Source organism: Mustela lutreola, chromosome 1 (genome assembly GCF_030435805.1).
Source record: "Mustela lutreola isolate mMusLut2 chromosome 1, mMusLut2.pri, whole genome shotgun sequence".
NCBI classification, from domain to species: Eukaryota; Metazoa; Chordata; class Mammalia; order Carnivora; family Mustelidae; genus Mustela; species Mustela lutreola.
Window position 1 is genome coordinate 72,434,565 of NC_081290.1, and position 13,824 is coordinate 72,448,388.

The 13,824-nt window shown below is 40.5% G+C and overlaps 1 long non-coding RNA gene across 1 annotated transcript; it reads left to right on the forward strand.

Moving 5' to 3' along the window:
* On the forward strand, positions 1-5,033 carry LOC131827613 (uncharacterized). The gene is made up of 2 exons (XR_009352073.1): positions 1-1,048; positions 1,924-5,033. It is a non-coding gene; the product is annotated as an uncharacterized LOC131827613 (long non-coding RNA).
* The last annotated feature ends 8,791 nt before the right edge of the window (positions 5,034-13,824 follow it).

Sequence of the window (13,824 nt, forward strand, 5' to 3'; positions counted from 1 at the left end):
CCTTCCCGCCCCCACGTCGCGCAGGTGTGGCGTCCAGCGGCCCCGTCTCGCTGCTCCTCCCACCTAGCCCGCGGCTCCGCCCCGCCGTCTTTCCCCTCAGCCGGGTCTACCTGGAAAAGCTTGACGGCCCAGAGCCCTACCGGAGGCTTGACGGCGGGTGCGGAGAGCCGACCTGAAGACGGCCCGGCTGAGCGCCCTAGGCCCGGCACCCAGACTGGACCGGCCTCGCCTCGTCCAAGACTCCCGCCCTCCGGAGGAAGCCGCGCAATCACTCTGGGGGCGGGGAGAGAAAGACAGCTGAAAGGAAGGAGGCACCACCAGGCCTCTCTCGCGAGAGGGCCGAAGAGCCGCCTTGAACGGGGGCGTGTGCCTGGTGAGGAGCCGAAAGGTCTTCGGAAGGCTGGGATGTAGGGTTCGGCGCCCTTGTTGACGTTGTTGGGGGATCCTCGGACTTGCAGGTGGAAGCGGGTTCTCTCGGCTTGCGGTCGGGGGGCGCGGAATCGGCTGTGCCGCCTGCCCCCTCGGGGCTCCCTGGACCCCGGGACTTGGGAACGTAGCAACGAGGACTGTAGGGGATGGGGCGTGAGGTGCCGCCGGAAGGCCCGGGACGCGAGTGGAGGCGAGCCCCAGGCCTCGCGGAGTTGTCCGTGAGCCTGTGGGGAGGTCGAGGCCGCCGCCGCCGTGGCACGATGAATTTCCTCGCCCGCTAGGCCATGTGAGAGTATCCGCGGGACTCTGGTGCCCAGGGCTCGTTTTGCGGATGCCCCAGGCCCAAGTAGTAGAGCAGATCACTGGTGGGACACTTAGGGGCATTGAACCGGGTGTTGTGTCCAGACGGACTCTCTATGAGAATAAACCCATTATGCCCTAGTTATGTCTTAATACCTGGGTGATGATGATGTGGCCGCTCCGTGTTCCTGAGCGCACGCAGAAGCTGTCTTGGCCCACTAAGAAAAACATTAACAGACGAGACCACCCAACCGGAAAGAATCTTCTCTGGAATTCGTCAGATGAAACCTCCCGCACAGTAACTCAAAAGGTCCAAAATGTGCGAACCTTGTTTTTTTTGTGAAAAGTTGTTTTGTTTTGCAGTGACAAGACCCCCCGCCCCCGCCCCTTTGAGCAAATGCTTATGCCACTTGTAAAGTCAAGGCCTATGGAGAGGAGGACATGGTGGGCTTTAAAGGGAACAGTACAGCACTAAAAATTCTAGGAAAGGAGATAAATTGCTTATTCCATTAGGTAAAATGAAAATGCAGTCATTGGAAATTAGTGGAAGAACCCGAGGCTACCCAGAATTACCAGGAATTTGCGATAGCCATAATATATAGTAACTTCTGTTGCTGTAGAAAAACTATACAGTCACTAATAGAGCAAGGTATGTTAGCCAGGAAAAAAAAGTTTACTCACCTGGTTGAATGTAGATGCCAATTACATTTATTCAGTATCCTGTTAGAGAAACTAAAACATGGGCTGGAAAATTCTAATTGTTTATCTGTGAGGTTATTTCTGTGAGGATTGATCATCCCAGACACTATTAAAAGGCCTTGAAATATATTCCTCTAATTTACTCTACCTGTAAAGTACCCATTCAAAGAAGGTGAAGATTTAGGACAAAAACCAGTTGAAGAATTCAAAGCTCTGGATAATTAGATAATTGCAAAGGATGAGTAAAAAAAAGCATTAACATTCTTGCATCCTAAGACTCTTTTTCTTTCATATACTATCTTTTTCAGATTAGCTCTTACTAAACTGTATTAGAAATATTTTTGTCTATCTAAATCCTATTCTTCAAAAGTTTCACCTCTGAAGCTTTTCCGGATGACTTCAGAATGTTCTTTGTTTTTTGGGGTATTGTTTATTTGGTCTTTGAATACTGTCTTCACTGTTTAAGTTTCATAATTATATGTTGTATCTTACCAGCCAGATTATCAGCTCTTGAGTACTGACAGAAAGCTCACTGCTTGGGGCGCCTGGGTGGCTCAGTTGGTTGGACGACTGCCTTCGGCTCAGGTCATGATCCTGGAGTCCTAGGATCGAGTCCCGCATTGGGCTCCCAGCATCATGGGGAGTCTGCTTCTCCCTCTGACCTTCTCATCACTCATCTCTCTCACTGTCTCTCTCTCAAATAAATAAATAAAAATCTTTAAAAAAAAAAAAAAGAAAGAAAGAAAGAAAGCTCACTGCTTTACAGCAAATGATGAATAAATTAATGAAGTGAGAATTTTTTGCATAAAGTTTGTCAGTTTGAGCCCTTTACCAATTATACACATTTCAGCCTACTTAAAGAGAAGAAATACTATAAACACTTGACACCGTTATGAAGCATTTTATATTTTCAGCTTGAAGTTTGAGAGACACTGTGTGACTGAAGTATGTCATTCTTCTTAACTGAATAATCCCAGAACCTCCAGGTTGATACTTGGAGATTCTGCTATTTGAAAAGTAGATGGATTATGCAGCCCTGTTTTCTGAAAATTCATTTTGTCCTTGGAATTATTCTCTATTTGCTGGCACTACTACTTGGCCTCAAAATATCAGCATGTAACTTTTTCTTAATACTTTGCAATATAGCTGAGAAGAGACTAAATTTGAACTTATAGCAATATAACTTAAAACTGGAACATTATAGGGGCACCTGGGTGACTCAGTGGGCTAAGCCTCTGCCTTTGGTTCAGGTCATGATCTCAGGGTCCTGGGATGGAGCCCTGCATCAGGTTCTCTGCTCAGCAGGGAGCCTGCTCCCCACCCCCCCACCCCACCCCCGCCTCTCTGCCTACTTGTGATCTCTGTCAAATAAATAAAATATTTTTAAAAAACTAACATTATAAATGGTTTAGGGTACTTATTTAGGTTTATAAATTTATAATTTAGGGTATTTATTTAGATGTATGTTTAAAAATACTTTTCAGGACGCCTGGGTGGCTTAGTGGGTTAAAGCCTCTTGCCTTCCGCTCATGATCCTAGGGTCCTGGGATGGATTCCCAAGTAAATAAATAAATAAATCTTTTTAAAAAACAAAAATACTTTTCTAATGGAAAAAGGTGAATGAATATTAGAACCCACAAAATAAGGGTAATCTTATGTACAAAGTATAATTACTTACTTTCAGCTTTTTCTGCAGAGATGCTGCTTCCCTGTGGCAGAGGCCATTTTTAAACCGGTCTTACCATGGAATAGCTCCTAGGCAATTTCACTCTTTTTTTTTTTTTAATTAATTTATTTGACAGACAGAAACCACAAGTAGGCAGAAAGGCAGGCAGAGAGGGGGGGGGAGGCAGGCTCCCCGCTGAGCAGAGAGCCTGATGCAGGGCTCAATCCCAGGACCCTGAGACCATGACCCGAGCGGAAGGCAGAGGCTTTAACCCACTGAGCCACCCAGGCACCCCTAGGCAATTTCACTCTTCTGTTCAGGACTGAGCACAGAGGATAAAGGAGAGTTCTCTTGCTTGCCCAGGTAAAGGTTTCTCAGTTTCTGCCCTGAGTACATTTTGAGCCAGTAATTCTTTGTTGTGGGAAGCTGATCTGAGTATTGTAGGATGTTCAGCAGCATCCCTGGCTACCACCAAATATATGCCAGTACTATTCCACTCCTAGTTGTAATAACCTAAACCCTCTGTAGACATTACCAAATGCCCCTGAGGGACAAATCTGTGGCCCCTCCCTGCTGTCACTGAAAACCACCAGCCTATATCAGGGCTCTTCTCACAATTCTGGTTAGCTGTCCATCCCAGCTGATGGTAGGAGTCATTAAAGAGAGAACTCAATTCCCCAGAGAAGTATAGAACTGGTCTTATGGGCCTCCACAAGATTAACATACCACTGTGTTTAATAGTAACCCCAAATATAAAATAGATACTGCAGGGATGCCTGGGTGGCTCAGTGGGTTAAGCCTCTGCCTTTGGCTCAGGTCATCATCTTGGGGTCCTGGATCAAGCCCAGCATTTGGCTCTCTACTCGGCGGGAAGCCTGCTTCCCCACCCTCTGCCTGACTCTCTGCCCTTCTTATGAACTCTCTCTCTGTCAAATAAATAAAATACTTTTAAAAAAAAGATACTACAGTATAAATAGCAGAGTTTCATTTTAGTACCTAAACAGTAAATTACTACTACCATTTTATAGATTAGCTTACCGAGTTTTAGAATTAAATCCAGAAAAATAAAACAGGTCAAAAAGGAAAGAGCTGGTTCTTTGAAATGATCAATAAAATATGGCAAAATAAAAATAGCTAAGATTTTTAAATCAGAAGATGTGAAGAATGAAAAAGGAGTTAGATTCAGAGGGGTTTTTTTTTTTTTTTAAAATAAGCTCTACACCCAGTGTGGGGCTTGAACTCAAAACTGACAAATCAAGAGTCACATGCTCTACTGACTGAGCCAGCCAGACACCCCTAAAGGGAATTTTATTTTTACTTTTTTAAAAGATTTATTTATTAGAGCACATGCATGAGCACAAGCAAGGGGAGGTGGAGAGACAGAGGGAGAAGCAGACTCCCAGCTGAGCAGGGAGCTCAACATGATCCCAAGACCCTGGGGACAATGTCCGGAGCTGAGGGCAGATGCTTAACCACCTAAGCTACCCAGACACCCCAGGAATTTTAAATATAAGAGAATACTATGTATAAAATATTGAGCACCTACCACATAAAAAACAGGCACTATATGAGTTGCTAAAGGTACTGTGGTTAACAGACCCAATTTGTGAAACCTGTTTAACAGAATACCAGAGAAAAAAGGGGTTGGCACCTCTAACCTCTGCACTGTTTAAGCTTCCACTGTATATTTTATATTATGTGTGTTGTAGTATGATATTTTTTGAAGGTAAACTGTGATAAGTTCAAGATTCATATGGTAAAACTTAGAACAGCTACAATAAAACACAAAAGCAGCCAACAGAGAAATTAAAATGAAATACTACTAATTAATCCAAAAGAAGACAAGAAGAAAAAGATGTAGATTGAACAAGTAGAAAATGATATATCAAAAACTAAATTAATTGTAAATGGTCTAAACACTGCAATTAAAAGGAAGACATACCTCCCTAAATAGAAAAGCAAGGCCTAATTATGTACTAATGCTTACCAAAAAAAAAGTTATCATCAACATAAAGACACAGACAAGTTCAAAGTAAAATTATGGAACAAGATAAGCAAACAGAATAAAGCCAGAATATCTACTGAAGTCTGACAAAGTAGACTTCAGGAAAAGGAATTTGGCCTATCTTTAGGAAGAGATAAAGAGGGGCATTTCATAATATAAAAAGATCAATTCATCAAGAAGAGAGAGCAAGAAAGCTTAAAATACATGAAGTAAAAACTGATAGAAAAGGGAAATAGGGGCGCCTGGGTGGCTCAGTGGGTTAAGCCGCTGCCTTCGGCTCAGGTCATGATCTCGGGGTCCTGGGATCGAGTCCCGCATCGGGCTCTCTGCTCAGCGGGGAGCCTGCTTCCTCTCTCTCTCTGCCTGCCTCTCTGCCTACTTGTGATCTCTCTCTGTCAAATAAATAAATAAAATCTTAAAAAAAAAAAAAAAGAAAAGGGAAATAGACAAATCCAAAATTATAGCTAAGGCTTCACATTTCCTTCTTGGTATTTGATAAACAAGTAGATTTTTAAAATCTGTAATGATAAAGAAGACTTTAACAATATTATCAACCCATCTGACCTAATATTCAGAGGAAATCACATCAAACAATGGCAGAGTATGCATCTATTTCAAAATGCACATGGAAGATTCACCAAGACAGACCACAAACTGGGAGATTTTTTTTTTTTTTTTTTACTTCTCAATAAATGTAAAAATAACTGAAAATTCTATCAATCAAGGTCCAGTCAGGAAATAGAAACCACATAGGAATTTGACCATGTAATGTTTAATATAAACAATTATTAACTATGACGGGATTGAGGTAATAAGGGATTAGCTGGTAGAAAATAAAGAGAACTCTATTATCAGCATATCAAATATAAGAAGCAGTTGCTATCCCTAAGTGGAGATCCCCAAAGCACCCCTCCATACACACACCCTGCCCCCAGCTCCAGGTGGAGATCTAGACCTTGTTACAGAGGACAAGGCCCTGGCTTAATGACTGGTAAAGGATCTGCTGTGGTACTGTGCCAGTGAAACATCATGGTAATCCACTCTTTGGAACTTGCTGAAAGTCCATCCTCTAGGATACCAGAAAAGCTGTTCATAGGTAGGTATCTTGCAGACAAAACAGTCTAAAGCTGGATTTGCGGGAGCTGCCAGGTGCTGGAGAAATTACCCATACTGCTGGACCCTTGTGCTGCGGGAGCCACTTGCACTATAGGAGCCAGGCACTAGGAAGGAGCCAGGCAAAGGAAAAGTAGGCAGTGCAGGATAGGGATTGCTAGAGAGGCTATGTGTTTGCAAGTGCCAGCTAAGAAAGCGAGAACTAGGAAGGAAAGTTATTTCCAGCATTCTCTACTGACAGCTTCACACTGTGTCAGCTAGCAAAGGAAAAATGTTTAAAGAGCTCAGTTCCAGTTTTAGGACAAGCAGTGAATCTAGGAGATAGAATAATTTTTAATAAAAGCTTAGAGATGCTACATCTACAGATGCTAAAAAGGTATTTGTTACAAAATTTAACATTCATGTCTAATTTTAAAATCCTTGGTAGGGGCGCCTGGGTGGCTCAGTGGGTTAAAGCCTCTGCCTTCAGCTCAGGTCATGATCTCGGGGTCCTGGGATCGAGCCCCGCATCGGGCTCTCTGCTCAGCGGGGAGCCTGCTTCCTCCTCTCTCTCTCTCTGCCTGCCTCTGCCTGCTTGTGATCTCTGTCAAATAAATAAATAAAATGTTTAAAAAAAAAATAAAATAAAATCCTTGGTAAATTAGGAATAGGATACTAATAAAGGATATCGAACATTTTCTTCTAGAAGTATGGCTGTTAAGGTTCTTTGAGGAACTCTGATGCCAAACAGCTATAATCTGCATGAGACATGCACTAAAGGGCATCATTGGTCCCCAGGAGACTGAGAAAGTCCTAAGGAATCCCCACTACCATCACACACTCAAACCCTTGGCACAGGCTGATCAACAAGCAGACAGAAGGACACGTGTCTATAACAGCTACAATCCAGACACAGAAGTCTGGATTAGCTGCAAGTGACAAAGCCATACACAGAATATCCTCACCCTCCCATAAAGAACTGAATTAATACGAAGTCTGTGTTGCTCCCTGGCTACAAGCAGAAAAAGAAGCAAAATCTCTCTGGAAGAAAACATCCCCAATTTAGGTCAAGAGGACTTTCAAAATTAAGGTCAAGCAATGAGCTCACAATCAACTCCAAACACAAAGAAACCATATGGATATCTGTAGGAATAACATTCAGTAGATATATAACTCCAAAGCCCTAGAGAGTAGAATTGAAAGATACAGGGTATAGAATATCTATGTTCCAAAAGTTTCAAAAAGTACCAGATGTAATCACAAAGATGAGCAAAAGACTAGCAAGAAAGAACAGGCAGGGGGTGCCTGGGTGGCTCAGTGGGTTAAAGCCTCTGCCTTCTGCTCGGGTCGTGATCCCAGGGTCCTGAGATCGAGCCCTGAGTCAGGCTCTCTGCTCCGCAGGGAGCCTGCTTCCTCCCCTCTCTCTCTCTGCCTGCCTCTCTGCCTACTTGTGATCTCTCTCTCTCTCTGTCAAATAATAAAATCTTAAAAAAAAAAAAATTAAAAAAAAAAAAGAAAGAACAGGCAGATTGAGAGGCAGGTAGGAGAGGGAAGAATTTCTAGACAAGAAAAATAAATTACCAGAATGACAAAAGTCAGTGGAAAGATTAAAGAATAAATTAGATATAGATGAAGAGAGAATTAATAAATGAGAAGATACACCTGAAGAAATTATCCAGAATATACTATAGAAAGACAAGGAACTAAAAATATAGAAAAGATATTAAAAGATGGAGGCTAGGGGGTGCCTGAGTGGCATAGTCAGTTAAGCATCCAACTCAGTTTTGGCTCAGTTCATGATCTCAGTTTGCAAGAGAGACCCCCACGTCAGCCTCCATGGTCAGTGCAGAGTCTCCCTCTCCATCTTCCCTTGGCCCCACATTGGTCACTCAAATAAGTAAACTTTTTTTAAAAGATTTTTTTTTATTAGAGTGAGCAATCATGAGCAGCGAGGAGGGTCAGAGGGGAGAGGGATAAATAATCTTTAAAAACAAACAAAAAGGATGGAGGCTAGGATGAGAGAGTCTATCACATAACTAATTGGAATCAAAGGAGGACATAATAAAAGAGAAGCAGTATTTTTCCTCAACATTTTATAAAACTTCAAACATAGAGTAAAGTGGAAAAGATTTTACAGCAAATATTCAAATCTACCACCAAGATCCTAGAATTAACATTTTATTTCATACACTATATCATATATCTATTTTCCTACCCACCCATCAAAGCATTATATTTTTTGATGCATTTCACAGTACATTTGCAGTCCTCACCCTTAAGATGGTTACCACTAACTAGTGTCCAATATTGTGTTATAGGGTTTTTTACACACACACACACACACACACACACACGGTAAAATTTAAGTACAATAAAATGCACAAGTCTTAAATGCATCATTCCCTGAGCTTTTACAAGTGCATATACTGGTGTAACACAAATGCCTGTCAAAAAATAAAACATATGGGGCACCAAAGTAGCTCAGTCAAACCTTGTGTTGAGTTCCATACTGGGAGTGGAGCCTCCTAAGAAAAAAAAATAATAACATATCCATCACCCCAGAAAGTTCCCTCATGTTCCTTGTCAGTCAAACCCTGTCCCCTACCTCCCATTGGTAACCACTGCTATAATACGAGGCAATATTTAAAGAAACAGTACCATGACTTTTGCAGTAATGACGAAAAACATGAACCCAGAGGTTCAAGAATCACATAACCAAAACAGGATAAATAAAAAGAAATGCATACATAATAACGCACTGTAAAGAAACTGAAGAATTCACCAAAAAAAAAAAAAAAAAAAAAAATCCTAAAAGCAGCCAGAGAGAAAGGACTGATCACTTGCCAAAAAACCAGCAATTAAAACCACAATGGGGGATGCCTGGGTGGCTCAGTCTGTTAAGCATCAGCCGTTGGTTCCTAGAATGGAGTCCCACACTAGGCTCCGTGCTCAGCGGGGAGCCTGCTTCTCCCTCTGCTTGCCCCTCTCGCTGCTTGCTCAGTCTCTCTCTCTTTCTCTCTGACGAATAAATAAAATCTTAAAACAAAACCACAGTGGATTTCTCATCAGCATCAGTGGAAATCAGAAGTTAATGGAATAATACATTTCAAATGCTAAAGGAAAATAATGAACTACTAAGTTGTGTACTTAACCAAACTATCTTTCAAGAATACTGGAATTGAAACGTTTTTTTTTTTTAGATTTTTTTTTTTTAATTTATTTGACAGACAGAGATCACAAGTAGGCAGAGAGGAAGGCAGAGAGAGAGGAAGGGAAGCAGGCTCCCCGCTGAGCAGAGAGCCCGATGTGGGGCTTGATCCCAGGCGCCTGGGATCATGACCTGAGCCGAAGGCAGAGGCTTTAACCCACTGAGCCACCCAGGCGCCCCCCTGGAATTGAAACATTTTTTAAAGGTAAGTGAGAACTGAGAGTTTACCTCAGCGGCCTGCATTAGGGGAACTCCTAAATAATAGATTCGAGTGGCAGGATTTCTTAGAGGTTAAGAACATTTACTTTGGAGACCGCCTACATGCAAATCCCTATTCTGTCATTTGCTAGTTGCAGGGCATTAGAAAGGTGAGTTAACATCTTTGGGCTTCAGTTTTCTCATTTGTAAAATGTTGACAATAATAGTATATACTTCATAGAATTGTTAAATGAGGATTAGTTAATAGAAAATAAAACATTTAGTACAAAGCTGAACATAAATACTTTGTGAGAGCTTTTTAAAAAAAATTAAGAAGGAAATTATCCTAAAAGAATGTTTGAGATACAAGGGAGAATGGTGAGTGAATCAAACAGTAAAAAAGCCCGTCAATCCAAACACTGCCTTAAGAAAAAAAAAAGTCTGACTTATGAGATTTTTAAAAAACTAGTATCTTGAATAGCATGTAGGTATTGAGAGGATGAGTGGTCAATGGACTTAAATTATTCTAAGATCATTGTTTTGTTTGGAAGGAGGATTAATACGCTGTTTACCTTTACATTTTTAAAGTTAGAGTTATAAGAAAACTTCTAAAAAAGAATATAATGGAGCGCCTGGGTGGCTCAGAGGGTTAAAGCCTCTGCCTTCGGCACAGGTCGTGATCCCGGGGTCCTGTGATCGAGCACCACATCGGGCTCTCTCCCTGGCGGGGAGCCTACTTCCTCCTCTCTCTCTCTCTCTCTGCCTGTCTCTCTGCCTACTTGTGATCTCTCTCTGTTGAATAAATAAATAAATAAATAAATCTAAAAAAATAAATAAATAAAATTTAAAAAATAAAAAATAAAAATAAAAAAGAATATAGAATTATGAATTCCCAATAAATGGAGAAAAAAATGGAATTAAAAAAAATCTAACCAAAAACTGTTTTAAAAAGTGCAAATAAAAGGGTGAAAAAAAATTGCTTAGAAAAAGCAAGGGGAAAAAAAAAAGTGCAAGGGCAAACATAAATTTAAAAAGTAAGATGTAAAAACAAGTCCAAATATATAAAAAATCACAATAGATATGTGTCTTAAATTTATTAATTAAAAGATAAAATTTGTCACTGAAATAAAGAGGAAAAAGTCTAGTTACTTGCCATGTACAAGACACTCAAAACATAAGGGCCTAAACAGAAGAAAAACATATCAGGCAAATCCTAACCCAAAGAAAACTCACCTACCTATATTAATATCAGAGAAAAAGATTTTAAGACAAAAAACATTATTAGAAATAGAAAGGATCATTATCTAAAGAAAAAAGGTTTCATTCTCCAGAAAGATAAAATAATTCTAAACCTGTTTGTAACTAATAAAATGGACTTGGAATGTATATAAGAGAAAAACTACAGATTTTTGTGGCAAATTTCCAGGCAATCCTCTCAATTCTTGACAGGTTAAGCAAAAATAAATAAATAAATAAATAAAAATCAGTACACTGGCCTAGGCACCAGGTATACTGAAGTCAGTGAGGTAAAACATTACCTTCATAGAAAGCCTGTATGCTAGAGGAGGAAAACATTTTAACAAAAATATAAGGGGTGCCTGGGTGTCACAGTGATTGGGGTGTCCGACTCTTGGTTTCAGCTCAGCTCATGATTTCAGGTTTGTGAAATCAAGCCCTGCACTGGGCTCCATACTCAACTGGGAGCTTAGGACTCTCTCTCCCTCTGTCCCTCTCCACCACACTCTCTCTCTGTCTCAAATAAATAAATCTTTAAAAATACATATATCATAAATTTTGGCTATGATAAATGAAAGAAGTAAAACAGAGCAAGATAAGCAGTGAGAGCATGGTTGGAAGAGGTGGCATTTCATGTGAGTGGTTAAGGGAAGACTTCTTTGAGGAACTGGTCTTTATGCAGAGGCCCCAGTAGGTGAGGGAGCGGGTGATGAATATATATGATGTGATGGGTTTTCTGGCAAAGGGAGAAGCAACTACAAAGACTCTGACACAAAAATAAGGTTCAAAGAATGCAAATATATGTATTTATATTTTTAAAAACCTACTTAGAATCAACAAAATTTTTTCCATTTTAAGTGAAACGCAGAAAGCCTATCATCATAATAGGCCCATACAACCTATCCTCTTTATGTTATAGTTGTCATCAGTTGCATCTACGTATGTTGAAAACTCCGTGAGGAAATGTAAATGTTGCTTCCTATGTCAAACATATTTTAAAGAACTCAAACGGAGAATGGTCTTCTATATTTATACAAACATTTACCATTTCTGGTGCTCTTCCTTGCATTCCTGATGTTTCAAGTTTCTTTCCAGGGTACTTCTCTTCTGTCTGAAGAATTTCCTTTAGCAATTTGTTTTGAACAGGTCTGCTGGCAATGAATTCTTTCAGTTTTCTTCCTCTGAGAATGCCATTATTCCGTCTTAATTTCTGGAGGATATTTTCACTGGATATACTATTACATGTTGACCATTCTTTTCTTTCGGCACTTAAAAAATCGTGTGCCACTTTCTATTGGACTACATGACTCCTGATAAGAAGAAATCTGCAAATTGTTACCCTGAAGATAATATACTGTACTCTTCTGGCTTCTTTTAAGACTTTGTCTTTATTTTTCAGTTTAATTATTATGTATTTGGGCAGAGATTTCTTCATGTTCATCATGTTTGGGCTTTGTTGAACCTGACTATTTTTGTCTTTTGCCAAATCTAAGACTTTTCATTAATTATTTATTCAAATTTACTTTCAGCAGGATACCTGGGTGGCTCATTCGGTTAAGTGTCTACCTGCTGCTCAGGTCATGATCCCAGAGTCCTGGGATCGAGCCCCACTTTGGGCTCCTTGCTTGGCGGGGAGCCTGCTTCTCTCCCTCCGCCTGCCTGCCTCTCCCCCTGCCTCTGTGTACTTGCGCTCATGCTCTCTTTCTCTCTCTGACAAATAAGTAAAAATTTTTTTAAAACTTATTTTCAACCCTTTTTGTTATTGACCCACAATCCCTCATATTCCATTCACTGTTAAGCCAGTATTTTCTTTTCTCTTGTTGTTCAGATTGGGTAATCTCTATGGATTTATTTGCAAGTTCGCTACCACTTTTTTCTGTCATCTCCACTCTGCTTCTGAGACTACCTCATTGAGTTTTTAAAATTTTGGCTACTCGAGTTTTCAATTCTCAAATAACCATCTGTTTTTCATTATATTTTTCCATATCTTTGTTGATACTTTATATTTTTTCATTGGTTTCAAAAGTGGTTTTGATTGCTTGTAAAAGAACATCTTTTTAAAGATTTTATTTATTTGAGAGAGAAAGAGCATGAGTTGGGGTGGGGCAGAGGAATAAGCAGACTCCCTGCTGCATGTGGAGTCCAGTGGGGTAGAGTGGGGCTTGATGCAGGGCTCAATCACAGGACCCTGAGATCATGGCCTAGGCCAAAGTCAGATGCTAGACCGACTGAGCCAGCCAGGAGCCGGACTTGTAAGAGAAATTTTATAATAGTCAAGAACTTTGAAGGGCCTGAGGTTTTACCTTACCTGCAAATTAATAAGTTAGGCTGCCCACAGTTTCACAGATAGTGGCAGAAATATCCTGGGTCCAAAACAAAGAACAATCTGTTACCCACAGCAGTAGCAGGAAGCAAACCATCAGCATTTATGCCAGTTTCCTGAGTCCCAGTTTCCACACAGTGATGCCTGGAGGACAAGATGATACCTGTACCTGAAGTGAGTTGCATTACAAGAGAGGAGCTCTATGGGAAACTCCCCTAATGAGGGGCTAGCAAACTATCCACCTGTGCCCTGGAGACAGATATGATATTTTTTCATCCTGACAGCAAACAAATCTACTTTTATCCTCAGAGAAAGATGTTATCTCTATTTTTCAAGGATGTTGGCTATACAAGCATCCCTGAAAAGACAGCCCAGGAAAAAAGCTGTTAATGCCTTTGCCTGAGAAAGGACATGTGGAAATACAGGAGATCGATGGAGAATTATCTCCCAACAAATAACTGCTTTAAGGCTTTTCTAAGATAATTCCATCATCTCTGTTCTCTCGATTGTTAGCATCTTTTTTTTTTCCCCCATATAAATTGAAAATTTCCTAGTATGCTTAACAATTGTGGATTGTATCCTCAACATTTTGAATATTGCTTTGAGACTCTAGGTCTTGTTTACATTCTACTGAGAATGCTGATGTTTTTGTTTTAGCAGGCAATCAA